Raw genomic sequence first — 16,067 nt, 5'->3', positions numbered from 1 at the left:
GTGTGCTGCAGTTTGCGAAGTGTGAATTCCATTGTCTGTTCAACAGTCGCCTCGTCATAAGCAAAGTTACAAGTGCCATAAAAAATTGGTTAAAGATGGTTGCATATGCAAACAGAAAATAAATGGTCGTCCTTGCACGTCAGATGAAAATACTGAACGTATCCACTTGGAGGTCCAGCGTTATTTGAACATCATCCCAGGACAACTGATTAAAAGAGGTGGACAATAAAATCTTGTTCATCATCTGTGGCCACCCAGGTAACCAGACCTTACCCTCCTGCGATTTTTATCTGTTGGGCTACATGAAACAAAGAGTGTTTGGCCCACCAATGCCTGTCCCTCAATATCTGAGGCAACAAATTGTTGAAGCTGTGAATTCAATATCTAGCGACCAGTAGATTCGCATGTGGAAAGAATTGGGCTACTGTTTTGATGTTTGTTGCGCAACACATGGTACTCATGCTGCATGCATACAACCTCAAGGACCATAAAACATTGAACTTTCCTCTATTCAGTGATGTGCAGAATGTGCCTGTATCCCTTACAGCAGTGTTCATCAACCCTGTCCTCAGGGCCCACTAACAGGCCAGGTTTTAAGTATTACCTTGGGGAGATGGAGACTAGAATACTGCAATCACTGAGCAGCAAATGATATCCCAGTATGTATTTCAGTTCTCTTGTAAACCTGGCCTGTTAGTGGGCCCCCCGAGGACAGGGTTGATGACCACTGCCTTACAGCTTGTTTGAAATAAAAAGTTGAAATCTGCTCCATCTTTTTGAATAACCCTGTATTTCATATGATATCTGTCATTTGCCATTTTTTACGTAAGTTTGCTCACTAAGATCATAGTATCACCATTCAAATATGATAATTATCTCAGCATACTCCATAAACTCTGTACATGTTTCTTTAATTTAGCAGAATATACTTTGTTTTTAAGCTTCTGTTCTTAGTAACTTATCATTGACATGATTTTTTTCTTATGTGGAAAGGGTAAAATTTCCACAACTGTGTGGTATAGTAGAATAAAAGATGCTTCAGTATTGCCCATCTTTTTTAATATCATATTTCAGCTGTGTATGTGTGTGTGTGGGGGGGGGGGGGGGGGGGGCAGGTAGTGTGGTCAGTTTTCTGGTTGTGCTGGGAGAACAGCAATAACCTCAAATTATAGAAATCAATTGTGCTTAATCTTTATGGCTTAGAAGAGCCAAGGCTCTCACCCCCTGATCTCCTCACAGCTCAGTGACCCCACTGACCGGTATTAGCAGCAAAATCCCCAGCATATGATAAAAGACCTCCGCCAGCACTCCATGAACAAGCTCTGACACAGGTACATCAAATATAAAAAGGGAGAAGCCTCATAGCACAACACTTTAAAATCTATTTAATAAAGTATTACACTTACATAGATTCAGAAATGACAGGCGTTACACAAACGCTATTGCAGATCGGTCGCTGTGTCATCCAGTCGACCTCAGCGTGATGACAGCACAGAATTGGCTGCGCTCAACGCGTTTCTCCATACAAGGCGGCTTCTGGGTTCTCCAATTTTGTACCATATAAAATTGGTCACACTAAAGGGTCTAATTTGAATGTGATGAACAGCCTTTCCACTTTTCTCTTTTTTACTCACGATGGATATTTGTTTATAAACATATAAATAAATGATCATTGATTCCCCAGTTTGTTGCATTTCATGTCTGCTGGAACTTCATGTTTGGTCAGTGCAGGTTAAAAGAAAGGTTCAAATGCTAGCCTAAATAGACCTACTATATACAGTAGTAGTTTGGATTACGAGCATCATCCGTTCCAGAAGAATGCTTGTAATCCAAAGCACTCATATATCAAAGCGAGTTTTCCCGAGTGTCTACGAGCGTCACCGGTGCCCGCGCACCTCTGGTCACATGCGAGTACTGCACACCCCAGAGGCTTGAATCCCACTCATCTTGCGAGACAACGCTCGCAAACCAAGTCAGGATTTTAAAAAAGTATCATATTGCGAAACCGCTTGTAAACCGCTTTACTCTTAATCCAAGGTTTTACTGTAATGGTTTATTATTAGTCGCCATACTTTCATTTTGCCATTCATACTATTATTACTGATATATCTATTATTGTGTCTCATGATGGCTTATAAACTAAAAAAAAAACGTACATTCCAGGGTAGATAATAGAGATTCTATATTTGCATAAACCATTTTCAATGAGAAGTACAAACGGTTGTAAAACAAAAACATAAATAGCAATACAAAGATCCACACATGGCCAGATCTTCAAATATAGATCAGTAGTGGTCGACTTACTTGATATAGGGGGCCTTAAGTGTGGCCCCTGATGTCACTAAAGGTGAAAGTAATATTACACAAACTGTTATGCCCCGTACACACGGTCGGATCTTCCGATGGAAAATGTTTGATGGGAGCTTTTTGTCGGAAATTCTGACCGTGTGTAGGCCCAATCGGAATTTCTGACACACAAAATTTTAGATCTGGATCTCAAGTTTTCCGACAGCAAAATCCATTGTCGGAAATTCAGATCGTGTGTACACAATTCCGACGTACAAAGTTTCATGCATGCTCGGAATCAAGCAGAAGAGCCGCACCGGTTATTGAACTTCATTTTTCTTGGCTCGTCGTGTGCGTTGTACGCAATTTCCGACCAACTTTGTGGGACCATGTGTATGCAAGACAAGTTTGAGCCAACATCTTTGTTAGAGTGTCTGATCAATGTCCGAACATGTGTACGAGGCATTAGACTGCTGTCATGCTACAGGAGATGGTCAAAGACTGCAGGCATGCTACAATTGTGCTCCATACAGCCCTCTTAAAAGTGACTTGTGCCACATTTACATTTTTATTTTACCAAGATCTATTATAGTTTCCAAGGGGGGGGGACATAAAAAATGGATGGGCAACACAGATAAAGTAAGATAATTTTAAAAAACAAATGTATCTCAGGGGTGTTCAACCTGTGGCCAGCGGGCCACATGCAGCCCAAGACTGCTATGAATGCGGCCCAACACAAAATTGTAAACTTGCTTATATTTTTATTTATTTTTTATAAATTTTTTGTTCTAAAATTGCGTTTACAATTTAGGAACATATTCTGCTGAAGAAACATTTTACAGTGTCTCTTTACTGGACATTTATAAGTTGTATCTTCCCAAAGAAAAATATCCCACTCTTCACAACCACACCTTATTCATGTCTTCAGTTTTTTGGCAGCACCTTTATTTATGAGCAACTATTTTCAAGGATGAAGCACCGGAAGGGCAAAATTAGAACCAAAATATCTGATGAGCACCTTGACAATTCATTGAGAATTGCTACTACATCCATCGAACTAGATACTGATGCGTTAGTTTGTCAAATATCACACTAATGTTATGTTGCTCTCTTTTACATTTATAAAAAAAAGTTGTATTAATCCGATAGGTACATTAGCCATATCAGTGACTGTTAACCACTTCCCGAGGGGTGCACGCCAGTGTACGTTGGCAGAATGGCATGGGCGTACCTGTACGTCCCTTTAAATTTGCCGCCCTGCCCTCGCGAGCGCACCGCCGGCGCGCTCACGTGCCAGTCGGGACCCACATGAGTCCGGTTGCGGGTACTGCGGACTCGATCGCCGCGGGCATACCCGCGATCGTCTCACGGGGCAGCTGAACTAGGAGATGCCGTTGTATACAGCATTTCCCCGTTCTGCCTAGCAACAAGTGACACTGATCTCTGCTCCATGTGATTGGAGCAGAGATTAGTGTTCACTAAAAGAAAGCCCAGGCCCCAACAGTAAGTAACACGCCCCTAGGAACACTTAACCCCTACACTGCAACCCACTGGTTAACCCCTTCACTGCTTGTGTCATTTACACAGGAATCACTGCATTTTATATAGCAGTGATTGCTGTATAAATGACAATGGTCCCAAAAATGTCCGATGTGTCCGCCATAATGTCGCAGTCACAATAAAAATCGCTGATCGCCGCCATTACTAGTAAAAATAATTATTAATAAAAATGCCATTAAATTACCCTTTATTTTGAAAACGCAATAACTTTTGCGTAAACAAATCACTTATTGCGATTTTGTTTATTTTTTTACCAAAAATATGTAGAAGAATACGTAATCGGCCTAAACTGAGGGACATTTTTTTTTATATATATTTTTGGGGGATATTTATTATAACAAAAAGTAAAAAAGAATGCGTTTTTTTTTCCAAAATTGTTGCTCTTTTTTTTGTTTATAATCGCTTGCCCTAATTTTCTTATAGTGTGTACTGGACTTAAGACCTTTTCAGGATCTGGACCAAAAAACAGATCTACTTCAAAAGGAATGTCACAGAGACATCCACCATATTGTCAAAAGTATTGTGACCCCTGCCTTTACATGCACATTAACTTTAATGGCGTCTTAGTCCATAGGGTTCAGTATTGCGTTTGCCCACCATTTGCAGCTCTAACAGCTCCAGCTGTCTACAAGGTTTAGGAGTGTGTCTATGGGGAATGTTTGACCATTGGTCAGGCACTGATGTTGGACAAGAAGGCCTGGCTTGTATTCTCCACTCTAATTCATCCTAAAGGTGTTCTATCAGGTTGAGGTCAGGACTCTCTGCAGGCCAGTCAAGTTCTTCCACTCCAAACTTGCTTATCCAAAAAAAACAAAAAAATCTTTCCATCGCAATGTGATGCTTGATTTGGCGGTGCTAAGGAGGTGATGTAAGATCTAATTTTTTGTGTAGGAGAAAAAGAGCCAGGTCCTCCGGAAGGGTGTAATCAGTACATTTTTGGGAAATTCAACATACCTCCTTCCAAAAGTGTTGACGTTTTGGGCAGGATCAGAAGATGTGTAGTCCCCCACCCCTCCTGGCATCTCCGGCAACGATTGGATACAGTGGGGAAAAGATTGTGGAGCACCAACGGCATGCGGTACCCCTTTGTGAGGATTTTCAAATTGCTTCATTAGTGCAAAGTGGATGATGCACTTGGACCAGGGAGAAAGTTCTGTTCCGAAGAAAGGAGGGGGTACTACGGACGAGGATGAGAGGATGTCCGTGATAAGCGGAACACAGACTGCTGGGAAATTGAGTGTTCCGCCTATCACAGACGGAGGCGCGGCTTTTGAACAGTGGAATGGCCGCCGAGGCGCCGACGAAGAGCGGCGATCCTGGCATGGCAGAAGGACGGAGGCTCGGGACACAGGTAGGCTGGACACACAAGGCTGCACGGACACACACACAGGGATGGATGGACACACACACAGGCATGGATGGACACACACACAGGCATGGATGGACACACACAGGCATGGATGGACACACACACAGGCATGGATGGACACACACACAGGCATGGATGGACACACACACAGGCATGGATGGACACACACACAGGGATGGATGGACACACACACAGGGATGGATGGACACACACACAGGGATGGATGGACACACACACAGGGATGGATGGACACACACACAGGGATGGACGGACACACAGGGATGGACAGGCATGTCTCACCCTCGGCTTATACACGAGTCAATAAGTTTCCCAGTTTTTTGGGGGTAAATTGGGGGCCTCGGCTTATATTCGGGTCGGCCTATACTCGAGTATATACGGTAAGTAAAAGGATCGTGAAAGGAAATTATATTGTACTGTAATTTGTTGCTAAGGAAACAAACAAACTTTTCTGACAAACAGGAAGTAGCACTTTATAGGACCTAATTCAAACAGTGGTAAGGAACTAGCATTGTTTGAGTATCACTTGACAATTTTGTTTTGTTATTAAGATTTTCTATATTCTCTAAGCTGATTCAAAATCCCTTGGACCAGTGTAGCCTCGTAGGGATCTGTCTGTTCATAAACTCTGGAGACCTACTCATTTTTTTTTTCTTTAAAGCAAAAGTTGCAAAGGTTAAACAGCAGACACAGCTTTTGGCCGATTTATGTGCAGTGTTTTCTTGGAACCCCATTGCTTTAACCTAGTTTTAATCTTGGAGTAGAGTTGCTCCAGTAAGGGCTAGTTAGTGTTAAGCACTGGAAACGGTAATTGAGAGCAATACATTGACTGGTCTGGTTTACTTCTCTTTTAAAATTGTATATGCCAGGCTATCACACCAATCAAGTTACCTTAACAATGTCTTAGATACTAACTCTGAGCAAGCATGCAGTTTAGCTTCTGATCTGCAAGTCTGTAAGCAGGAGAACTCCAGCCTTTGTGCTGCCACTGATCCAAAAGAAAGTGTAACAACCCTTAAAGATACCCTGTCATGTACAGTGCAGGAAAAAAGTATTTGATCCCCTGCTGATTTTATACGTTTTCCCACTGACAAAGAAACGATCAGTTTACAACTTTAGCTATGAGTAATTGCTAATTTTAGCGTGAAACGCGTCAGCATTTTTTGTTCTGAATTTTTTCCCTTTGCTATTGGGATTTGTGTGATGTGAGTTTTTTAGTTGAAATAATAAAGGCACAATTCACTTTATCTGATCCGGAGTGAGGCTATCCAGAGTTCCTCTGCTTTTTTATCTATAACTTTAATGGTAGGTTTATTTTAACAGCGATTAACAGAATAACAACAAAAATATCCGGAAAAACAAATTTAAAAAAAAGTTACAAAATTGATTTGCATTTTATTGATCCCCTATCAATCAGCAGGATGTCTGGCTCCCAGGTGTCTTCTATACAGGTAACGGGCTGAGATTAGGAGCACTCTCTTAAAGAGTGCCCCTAATCTCAGCTTGTTGCCTGTATACAAGACATCTGTCCACAGAAGCAACCAACCAATCAGATTCCAATCTCTCCACCATGGCCAAGACCAAATAACTGTCCAAGGATGTCAGAGACAAGATTGTAGACCTACAAAAGGCTGGAATGGGCTACAAGACCATTGCCAAGCAGCTTGGTGAGAGGGTGACAACACTTGGTGCAATTATTTGCAAATGGAAGAAACACAAAATGTCTGTAAATCTCCTTAGGTCTGGGGCTCCATGCAAGATCTCACCTCATGGAGTTTCAATGATCGTGAGAACGATGAGGAATCAGCCCAGAACTACACGGGAGAATCTTGTCAATGATTTCAAGGCAGCTGGGACCATAGTCATCAAGAAAACAATTGGTAACGCACGAACATCCTTCAGTGCATGCACGGTCCCCAGTTTAAATTGCATCCAATGGGAAAGACCCCCCTCCCAAACTATTTCATTCTTTCAGCAATGTAAGGGCTATTACCCATGCCGCACGTGTAATGTGTGTCTCCACAATATTTGTGGGAGACGCAGAATGGACACATTCACTTCATCCATTACGCAACGTACTTAATGAAAAACTTTACTACTTGTGCTACTAAATTTATTGACTATTTATTGACTTGTCCATGTAAGAAACAATATATAGGATGCACTATTAGGACATTCGCGGTGAGGGTTAATGAACATTTGGCCAGTATCAAGAAGGGATGAACTAATCACAGTGTCCCCCATCACTATATAAAATATCAAAACAAAGACCCTGCAGGAACACAGTTTCAAATCATTGATAAGTTTGTTCCACATGGGGGAGTCCCGCCTTTGCGGTGTCTCTCGCCTCAAAACTTACTGGAAACACGAGCTCATTGCCATTCGGTATGAACGTTGATTGGGACATAAATATTCATCAATCAAGTCTAACCTTTATGCCAGTGGTCCCCAACCTTTTTGGCACCGGGGACCGGCATTGTGGATGAAAATTGTGGCAAGGCCCGGGGGGGTGGGCGCATGGGGGACGATGCGGCTTTTCGCGGCCAATTTGTCAGGAAATGGCTGGTGTTAGCACGTCATCATAACACCATGGTTAATGTGGTGTCAGGATGATTGAAGTGCATCATTTTTATTATATCGTAATATAAAATGAAATAGTTCAACTCACCATATTTCCACATGCCACATCGCCTGCCACCAGATGCAGACTTCCACATGCCATCAGATGCAGATTGACACATGCCACAGTCACATGTCACCAGATGCAGATTGCCATGGTTCAATGCCACCAGATTGCCACGTCACCAGATGCAGATTGCCACAGACACATGCCACCAGATGCAGATTGCCACAGTCACTTGCCACATGCCACCAGATGCAGATTGCCACAGTCACTTGCCACATGCCACCAGATGCAGATTGCCACAGTCACTTGCCACATGCCACCAGATGCAGATTGCCACAGTCACTTGCCACATGCCACCAGATGCAGATTGCCACATGTCACCAGCCACATGCCACCAGATGCAGATTGCCACAGACACATGCCACCAGATGCAGATTGCCACAGTCACTTGCCACATGCCACCAGATGCGCGTTGCCACAGACACATGCCACCAGATGCAGATTGCCACAGTCACTTGCCACAGCCACCAGATGCAGATTGCCACATGTCACCAGATGCAGATTGCCACAGTCACTTGCCACCAGATGCGGATTGCCACAGACACATGCCACCAGATGCAGATTGCCACAGACACATGCCACCAGATGCAGATTGCCACAGACACATGCCACCAGATGCAGATTGCCACAGACACATGCCACCAGATGCAGATTGCCACAGACACATGACACCAGATGCAGATTGCCACAGACACATGCCACCAGATGCAGATTGCCACAGACACATGCCACCAGATGCAGATTGCCACAGTCACTTGCCACATGCCACCAGATTCAGATTGCCACAGACACATGCCACTAGATGTAGCATCTTAAATGCAAATTGTCACTAAGTGCAGTGCAGTGCAGTGGAGTGGAGTGGAGTGGAGGGTTCCGCGTGAGAGAGAACAGAGGTGATGCGGGCGGGCTGTGAGAGATGATGTAATCTCTCTGCTCCCCCGCTTCACCTCCAACTGTATACTGGCCGGGCTGTGTGGGCGGAACAGCGGTGATGTGGGCGGGCGGTGGGAGATGATGTCATCTCTCTGCTCGTCTGCTTCACCCCCAGCAGTGTAGCGGCAGGGCTGTGTTTGGGCGGAAGTGTGGTGATCGCTCTGCTCACCGCCGCCGCCACTGCATCTCAGTGCACACTTCGCGACCCGGCTGCAAACGGGCTACGGCCCGGTAGCGGGCCGTGGCCTGGGGGTTGGAGACCCCTGCTTTATGCTTTATTTTTATTCTTATTATATGAAGTCAAGTTTATTCATTTATATATGTGTCATTATATATCCTTGTTTTTGACATCATATGTTTCATATTACGATCTGGGAGTTAGTTTATTCCTGCTCCTTAAATGAGGTTTGTTATTTTTGCCTTTGAAGCTTGGAGCACATTTGGTCACCACATTTATGATGTAGGTGTGCGCAATGAGGCTTGGTTACACCGCTGTGGGTTACGTGACCGGCGTTATGCGACCTATTGGTTGAGAATGTGATGTCTGTCCCATGGTAGTTTTACTTCCAGGTTGACGCCTCATACAGATTCACGTTCCCATGACGTTGTATTTGCGGTCATGTGATCAAGTGGTGACGAGATTACATCTCTGATCCCAGTTTTGACTAGCCATCATGGGTCACATGACCGGCGTCACTTGGTTCACGGGGTTTCCAAGTGAGGTGTGGGCCTCGTGTCATTTCTGAGTTGACACCATAGGTGGAGTCGCACACCCCATGATGTTATTCTTGGTGTCGTGGGACCAGGTCTGCTCTGTTCACTGGCTCATGGACTGAGGCTTGGAACTCATGCTGTCATGTGATCGGCTTTGCTCCAATCACTGGTCTTGGGATTTTGGGCATGGAATTCATGCCGATCGCGCCCCTTCCAGGTTCATGCCGCATACCATGTCTTGCTGATTGGTTTCTGAACTTATTTTTTAATTTATAAATATGTGCAATGTGGGGGAGCTGATGTATGCCCCAGTTGAAGTTTATTGGGACAAAACGCGCCGGGCCTGGCTTTTCAGCTTCCCACATTTCTTTTTATTCTGTGATCACAGTTTTATATTCATGGATGCATGTTGTTTTTTTTTTTTTTCAATAAAACTCACCTTTTTGACCTACACCATACGGAGGCCTTTTTTCTTTCTATATCCCCTTGGATGAGAGTTTTTGGCTTCCCACTCCAGCTCTTTAAAATCTGAGTTCCAGCCTCTTGTTCTCATCTGCACGATTCCCTGGATCCTTTCTTGGAGTTCGTTAGATTGCCTGGATCGTGTCTGGAAGTCCACTGATTGGGCCGTTCTTGCGTGATTGACTCGTTGCCACTGACGCTCGAGTCCACTACTTCCGGTAAGAGTACATACCCCTCAACTTGGGTGGAGGACACATTATCCCTGGTGCTCTAAATGCCTGCCGAGGCCGTTGTACCCCACTTCTGCACAAAATCCTTATTTGTGGTGGACTCTATATATTTCTACCTTAATGTCTTTCCACCTTTGGGACTTTCCACTTGTGTTACTATAATATATATATATATAGAGAGAGAGAGAGAGAGAGAGAGAGAGGGAGAGAGAGATGTATATATCTCTCTCTCTCTCTATATATATATATATATATATATATATATATATATATATATATATATATACAGTGCCTTGCGAAAGTATTCGGCCCCCTTGAACTTTTCAACCTTTTGCCACATTTCAGGCTTCAAACATAAAGATATAAAATTTAAATTTTTTGTGAAGAATCACCAACAAGTGGGACACAATTGTGAAGTGGAACAAAATCTATTGGATATTTTAAACTTTTTTAGCAAATAAACTGAAAAGTGGTGCGTGCAAAATTATTCGGCCCCTTTACTTTCAGTGCAGCAAACTCACTCCAGAAGTTCAGCGAGGATCTCTGAATGATCCAATGTTGTCCTTAGGCCCCTTTCACACTGACGTCCCGTTCAGGCCCGCCTGTCAGTTTTTCAGGCGGACCTGAACGGGTGCTCCATAGAGCTCTATGGAGCGTCGGATGTCAGCGGTGACATGTCCGCTGACATCCGACCCGCTCCGATCCGAAAAAGTGTAACGGAGGAAAAAGCTATTTTTCCATCCGTCTGCGGATCGGATCGGGTGACGACGGGCACTGCGGTCCGTCGTCATCCGATCTCCCATAGGGGAGAGCGGTGCTGTGACAGGTCCGTCCCTGCGCAGTGTGCAGAGACGGACCTGTCATCTCCCTGCTCAGCGGGGATCGGCGGAGTGATCCCCGCTGAGCAAACGGATATCCACGGGGCGGATCAGAACTGATCCGCCCCGTGTGAAAGGACCCTAAATGACTGATGGTGATAAATGGAATCCACCTGTGTGTAATCAAGTCTCTGTATAAATGCACCTGCTCTGTGATAGTCTCAGGGTTCTGTTGAAAGCGCAGAGAGCATCATGAAGACCAAGGAACACACCAGGCAGGTCCGTAATACTGTTGTGGAGAAGTTTAAAGTGGTTGTATACTCAAATTTTTTACTTTTACCTACAGGAAAGCCTATAATAAGGCTTACCTGTAGGTAAAAAAATATCTCCTAAACCTGTACGGTTTAGGAGATATTCCACTCGGTATGCGCCGCTGACTGCAGCGGCGCATGTGCACAAGGGGATTCTCGGCCTGAAAATCCGGCAGTGGCCGGCCGGCCGGCCGGAATGAAATCTCCCGCGGGCATGCGCGGGAGTGACGATATCGCGGCTCCGGCCACTCACAGCGCCGGAGCCGCGATACCCGGAAGAAACGCAGAGGGAGCATGTCAGCTCCCTCGGCGTGAATCGAGCCAGATGTTGGGGCCTCGTTCTAAGGTAAGTATTTCATAATGAGCTAGTATGCGGTGCATACTAGCTCATTATGCCTTTTGCTTTGCAGGTTTAAAAAATTTAATAAAAAAATTGCGAGTTTACTACCGCTTTAAAGCCGGATTTTGATACAAAAAGATTTCCCAAGCTTTAAACATCCCAAGGAGCACTGTGCAAGCGATCATTTTGAAATGGAAGGAGTATCAGACCACTACAAATCTACCAAGACCTGGCCGTCCCTCTAAACTTTCAGCTCATACAAGGAGAAGACTGATCAGAGATGCAGCCAAGAGGCCCATGATCACTCTGGATGAACTGCAGAGAACTACAGCTGAGGTGGGAGAGTCTGTCCATAGGACAACAATCAGTAGTACACTGCACAAATCTGGCCTTTATGGAAGAGTGGCAAGAAGAAAGACATTTCTCAAAGATATCCATAAAAAGTCTCGTCTAAAGTTTTCCACAACTTACCTGGGAGACACACCAAACATGTGGAAGAAGGTGCTCTGGTCAGATGAAACCAAAATTGAACTTTTTGTGACGTGGGTATACCAGGAGGCGTGTGGGCACAGTGAATGTCATTCTTGCCTAGGTCAGAAATAAGGAAATGTGGGGAGGTGTTCCCAGAAAAAGCAGTTTCTTCCCCACCCATCCCAAAATATTTCTGTTAGAGGAGAAGGCCAGGAGGAGAATTTTATAAAGTTGATAGGAAAGGTAAAGTTCCACTTTAATAAAGTAGCTGGGGTAAAAGCAAGAACTGCCTTAGAGCTAAGACGTGACAATTTGCATGACGCTGCATTGTGTGTAAGTTTATATGCATAGCAGCGAAGCATCCCATTTCTCATGCAGCAGCGATAATCTCTCTGCAACAAAGTGCAACCAGGTCAATGTAACTTTTTTTTTTTCACAACCCATAGTAACTATACAATCCATCTGCTGATGTCTGGGGTGACTTGTAGACATCTAATCGTGATCATGTAATATCTGTCAGTATGTCTACCACCATGAATAAAAGCCTAGTTGGAAAATCTTTGGCCCAGCAATTAGCTACATTCCGATGTGCATACATCTATAGAGCACAACTTGTCATGCGAACATGAGATGAAAAAACAAAGCAGACCAAGGAGAGCCTGTTCCTTTGGAAAACAATTCAATGGAAATGGTATAGTCTCATACCAAGGTTATTTAACCCTTTAACAAGCATGTACAGTTTATAAACTTCTGGCCAGACCAGATACATATTTTATTTTTGCAAGGTGTCAGTTAAATATGAACAAACTTCTTTTTTTTCCTTGTTGTGGTGCTAGTGGACTTTATAGTGTTTAGAATTGTGTATAATAATGAATCAATAAATTATAAATACATAAGTATTTGTAAAACTTTTGATTAAGAAATCTGTTACTATTACAAAGAAAAGATGCAATTTTATTTTCATAATGTTTTATTTTTTGTAGAACCTTGGTTGTCTACACTTTGCTCTGTACAGATTTATTAGTATCATAGCTGGGAGTTATGGATCTACAGCAGTAAAATATTATGCAGAAAGCTGACGGATCAGAGTATTTATACTGCTTGTGACAGATTTGAGAAGCTATGCTGACAGCCTAAACTCTTATGAATACATGAATAAATCATGTAGTAACCTCTTTATTTTGCCTGTCTTCTGTGTGAAAAGAATATAGATTTACATACATCAGTTACTTTATAGAACCTCTATAAATTGGCAAAATATACAGATTTGTATTCACTTGATATAAATATGTATTCGAGTGATGTAAGCGAGTAATGGGTCCAATCATTCATGTTCGCTGAAAAAAGAATAAATCTGTAAAGTCGCATTGCTTTTCTTGGACCGTAGTAGAAATCCATCCTGGCCAATATACCTGAAAAAAGTCTGCCCGGAAGTACAGCATCTCACAAAAGTGAGTACACCCCTCATATTTTTGTAAATATTCTATTATATCTTTTCATGTGACAACACTGAAGAAATTTGTTACAATGTAAAGTAGTGAGTGTACAGCTTGTATAACAGTGTAAATAACACAATAAACCGTCATTAATGTCTAAACTGCTAGCAAAAGTGAGTACACCCCTAAGTGAAAATGTCCAAATTAGGTCCTAAGTGTCAATATTTTGTGTGGCCACCATTATTTTCAGCACTGTCTTAACCCTCTTGAACATGGGGTTCACCAGAGCTTCACATGTTGCCAGTTCTCTTCAACTCCTCCATGATGACATCACAGAATGGGTGGATGTTAGAAACCTTGCGCTCCTCCACCAGGGTTAAGGTCTGAAGACATGCTTAGCCAGTCCATCACCTTTACCCTCAGTTTCTTTAGCAAGGCAGTGGTCGTCTTGAAGGTGTGTTTGGGGTCTTTATCATGTTGGAATACTGCCCTGCGGCCCAGTCTCCGAAGGGAGGGGATTATGCTCAGCTTCAGTATATACCAGTACATGTTGGCATTCATGGTTTCCTCAATTAACTGTAACTCCGTAGTGCTAGCAGCACTCATGCAGCCCCAGGCCATGACACTCCCATCACCATGCTTGACTATAGGCAAGAAACACTTGTCTTTGTAATCCTGACCTGGTTGCCGCCACACACACTTGACACCATCTGAACCAAATCAGTTTACCTTGGTCTCATCAGACCACAGGACATAGTTCCATTAATCCATGTCATTAGTCTGCTTGTCTTCAGAAACTGTATGCAGGCTTTCTTATGCATCATCTTTAGACAAAGCTTCCTTCTGGGAGGACAGCCATGCAGACCAATTTGATGCAGTGTGCGGCGTATGGTCTAAACACTGGCAGGTTGACCCCCCCCCCCCCCCCCCCACCCCTTTAACCTCTGCAGCAATGCTGGCAACACTCATACGTCTATTTCCCAACTTCTTTGGTCGACCATGGCGAGGCCTGTTCTGAGTGGAACCTGTTCTGTTAAACCTCTGTATGGTCTTGGCCACCGTGCTGCAGCTCAGTTTCAGGGTCTTGGCAATCTTCTTATAGCCTAGGCCATCTTTATGTTGAGCAACAATTCTTTTTTCCAGATCCTTAGAGAGTTCTTGGCCATGAGGTGCCATGTTGAGCTCCAGTGACCAGTATGAGAGAGTGAGAGTGATAACACCAAATTTAACACATCTGCTCCCCATTCACACCTGAGACCTTGTAACACTCATGAGTCACATGACACCAGGGAGGGAAAATTACCAATTGGGCCCAATTTGGACATTTAAGTGTGCTCACTTTAGTTGCCAGCAGTTTAGACATTAATGGCTGTGTCACTGTGTGTTGAGTTATTTTGAGGGGACAGCAAATTTACACTGTTATACAAGCTGTACACTCACTACTTTTTAGCAAAGTGTCATTTCTTCAGTGGTGTCACATGAAAAGATATAATAAAATATTTACAAAAATGTGAGGGGTGTACTCACTTTTGTGAGATACGGCATGTGCTTTAGTATCTAGTACACCAGTAAGAGCCTTATAAAAGCAGTATGTCAACAGAAACTCTAATGTTACAGTAATGCAAAACCCTCTGGGGACTGGCAGTGCACCATCCACATCTCTGGATATATCAGTATCATCTATAAAAGATCACAAGCACCTTCTGACCTTGTAAAAAAACCAACTAGTCAGAATGCCATTGCAAAAACTAGGCAAAGGTTAATCTGAAACCTGCTTCTACTTGCTGTATCCTTACGCAGAAAAACGCTGCTTGGGATATCCCAGTGATCTTTGTTTGTGCCCTATCCTGCTTATTTCAGCAGAATCCACAAAGTGTCTAGTGACTGTGGATATCTGAATTCCTGCATATCACTAAATATTGCCAAAACCACAAGTACTGGATGTGTCTATGTGCCCTTAGAGGAAACCTGTATTAAGAGCAGTGTTTTGCAAAAGTTTTTCAGCCAATGCACCCTTTAAAATCATAAACAATCCCGTGACACACCAGTCTGCGGGCTCATTCACACCAGGAAGAGCATCTGAGCCCCTGGGCTTTTTTGCACATTCCCCTCCTAGCACAACCCCATCAAATTTCCCCTCCTATCACAACCCCACCAAATCCCCCCTCCTATCACAACTCCACCAAATCCCCCCTCCTATCACAACCCCACCAAATCCCCCCTCCTATCACAACCCCACCAAATCCCCCCTCCTAGCACAATCCCACCAAATCCCCCCTCCTAGCACAATCCCACCAAATCCCCCCTCCTAGCACAATCCCACCAAATCCCCCCTCCTAGCACAATCCCACTCAATCCCCCTCCTAGCGCAACCCCACCAAATCCCCCCTCCTAGCGCAACCCCACCAAATCCCCCCACCTAGCGCAACCCCA

Source organism: Lithobates pipiens, unplaced genomic scaffold (genome assembly GCF_037356315.1).
Source record: "Lithobates pipiens isolate NorthernLeopardFrog02 unplaced genomic scaffold, aLitPip1_a1.2 Scaffold_13, whole genome shotgun sequence".
Lineage (NCBI taxonomy): Eukaryota > Metazoa > Chordata > Amphibia > Anura > Ranidae > Lithobates > Lithobates pipiens.
The sequence above is the reverse complement of the archived record's forward strand: the minus strand, read 5'-3'. Positions refer to the sequence as shown.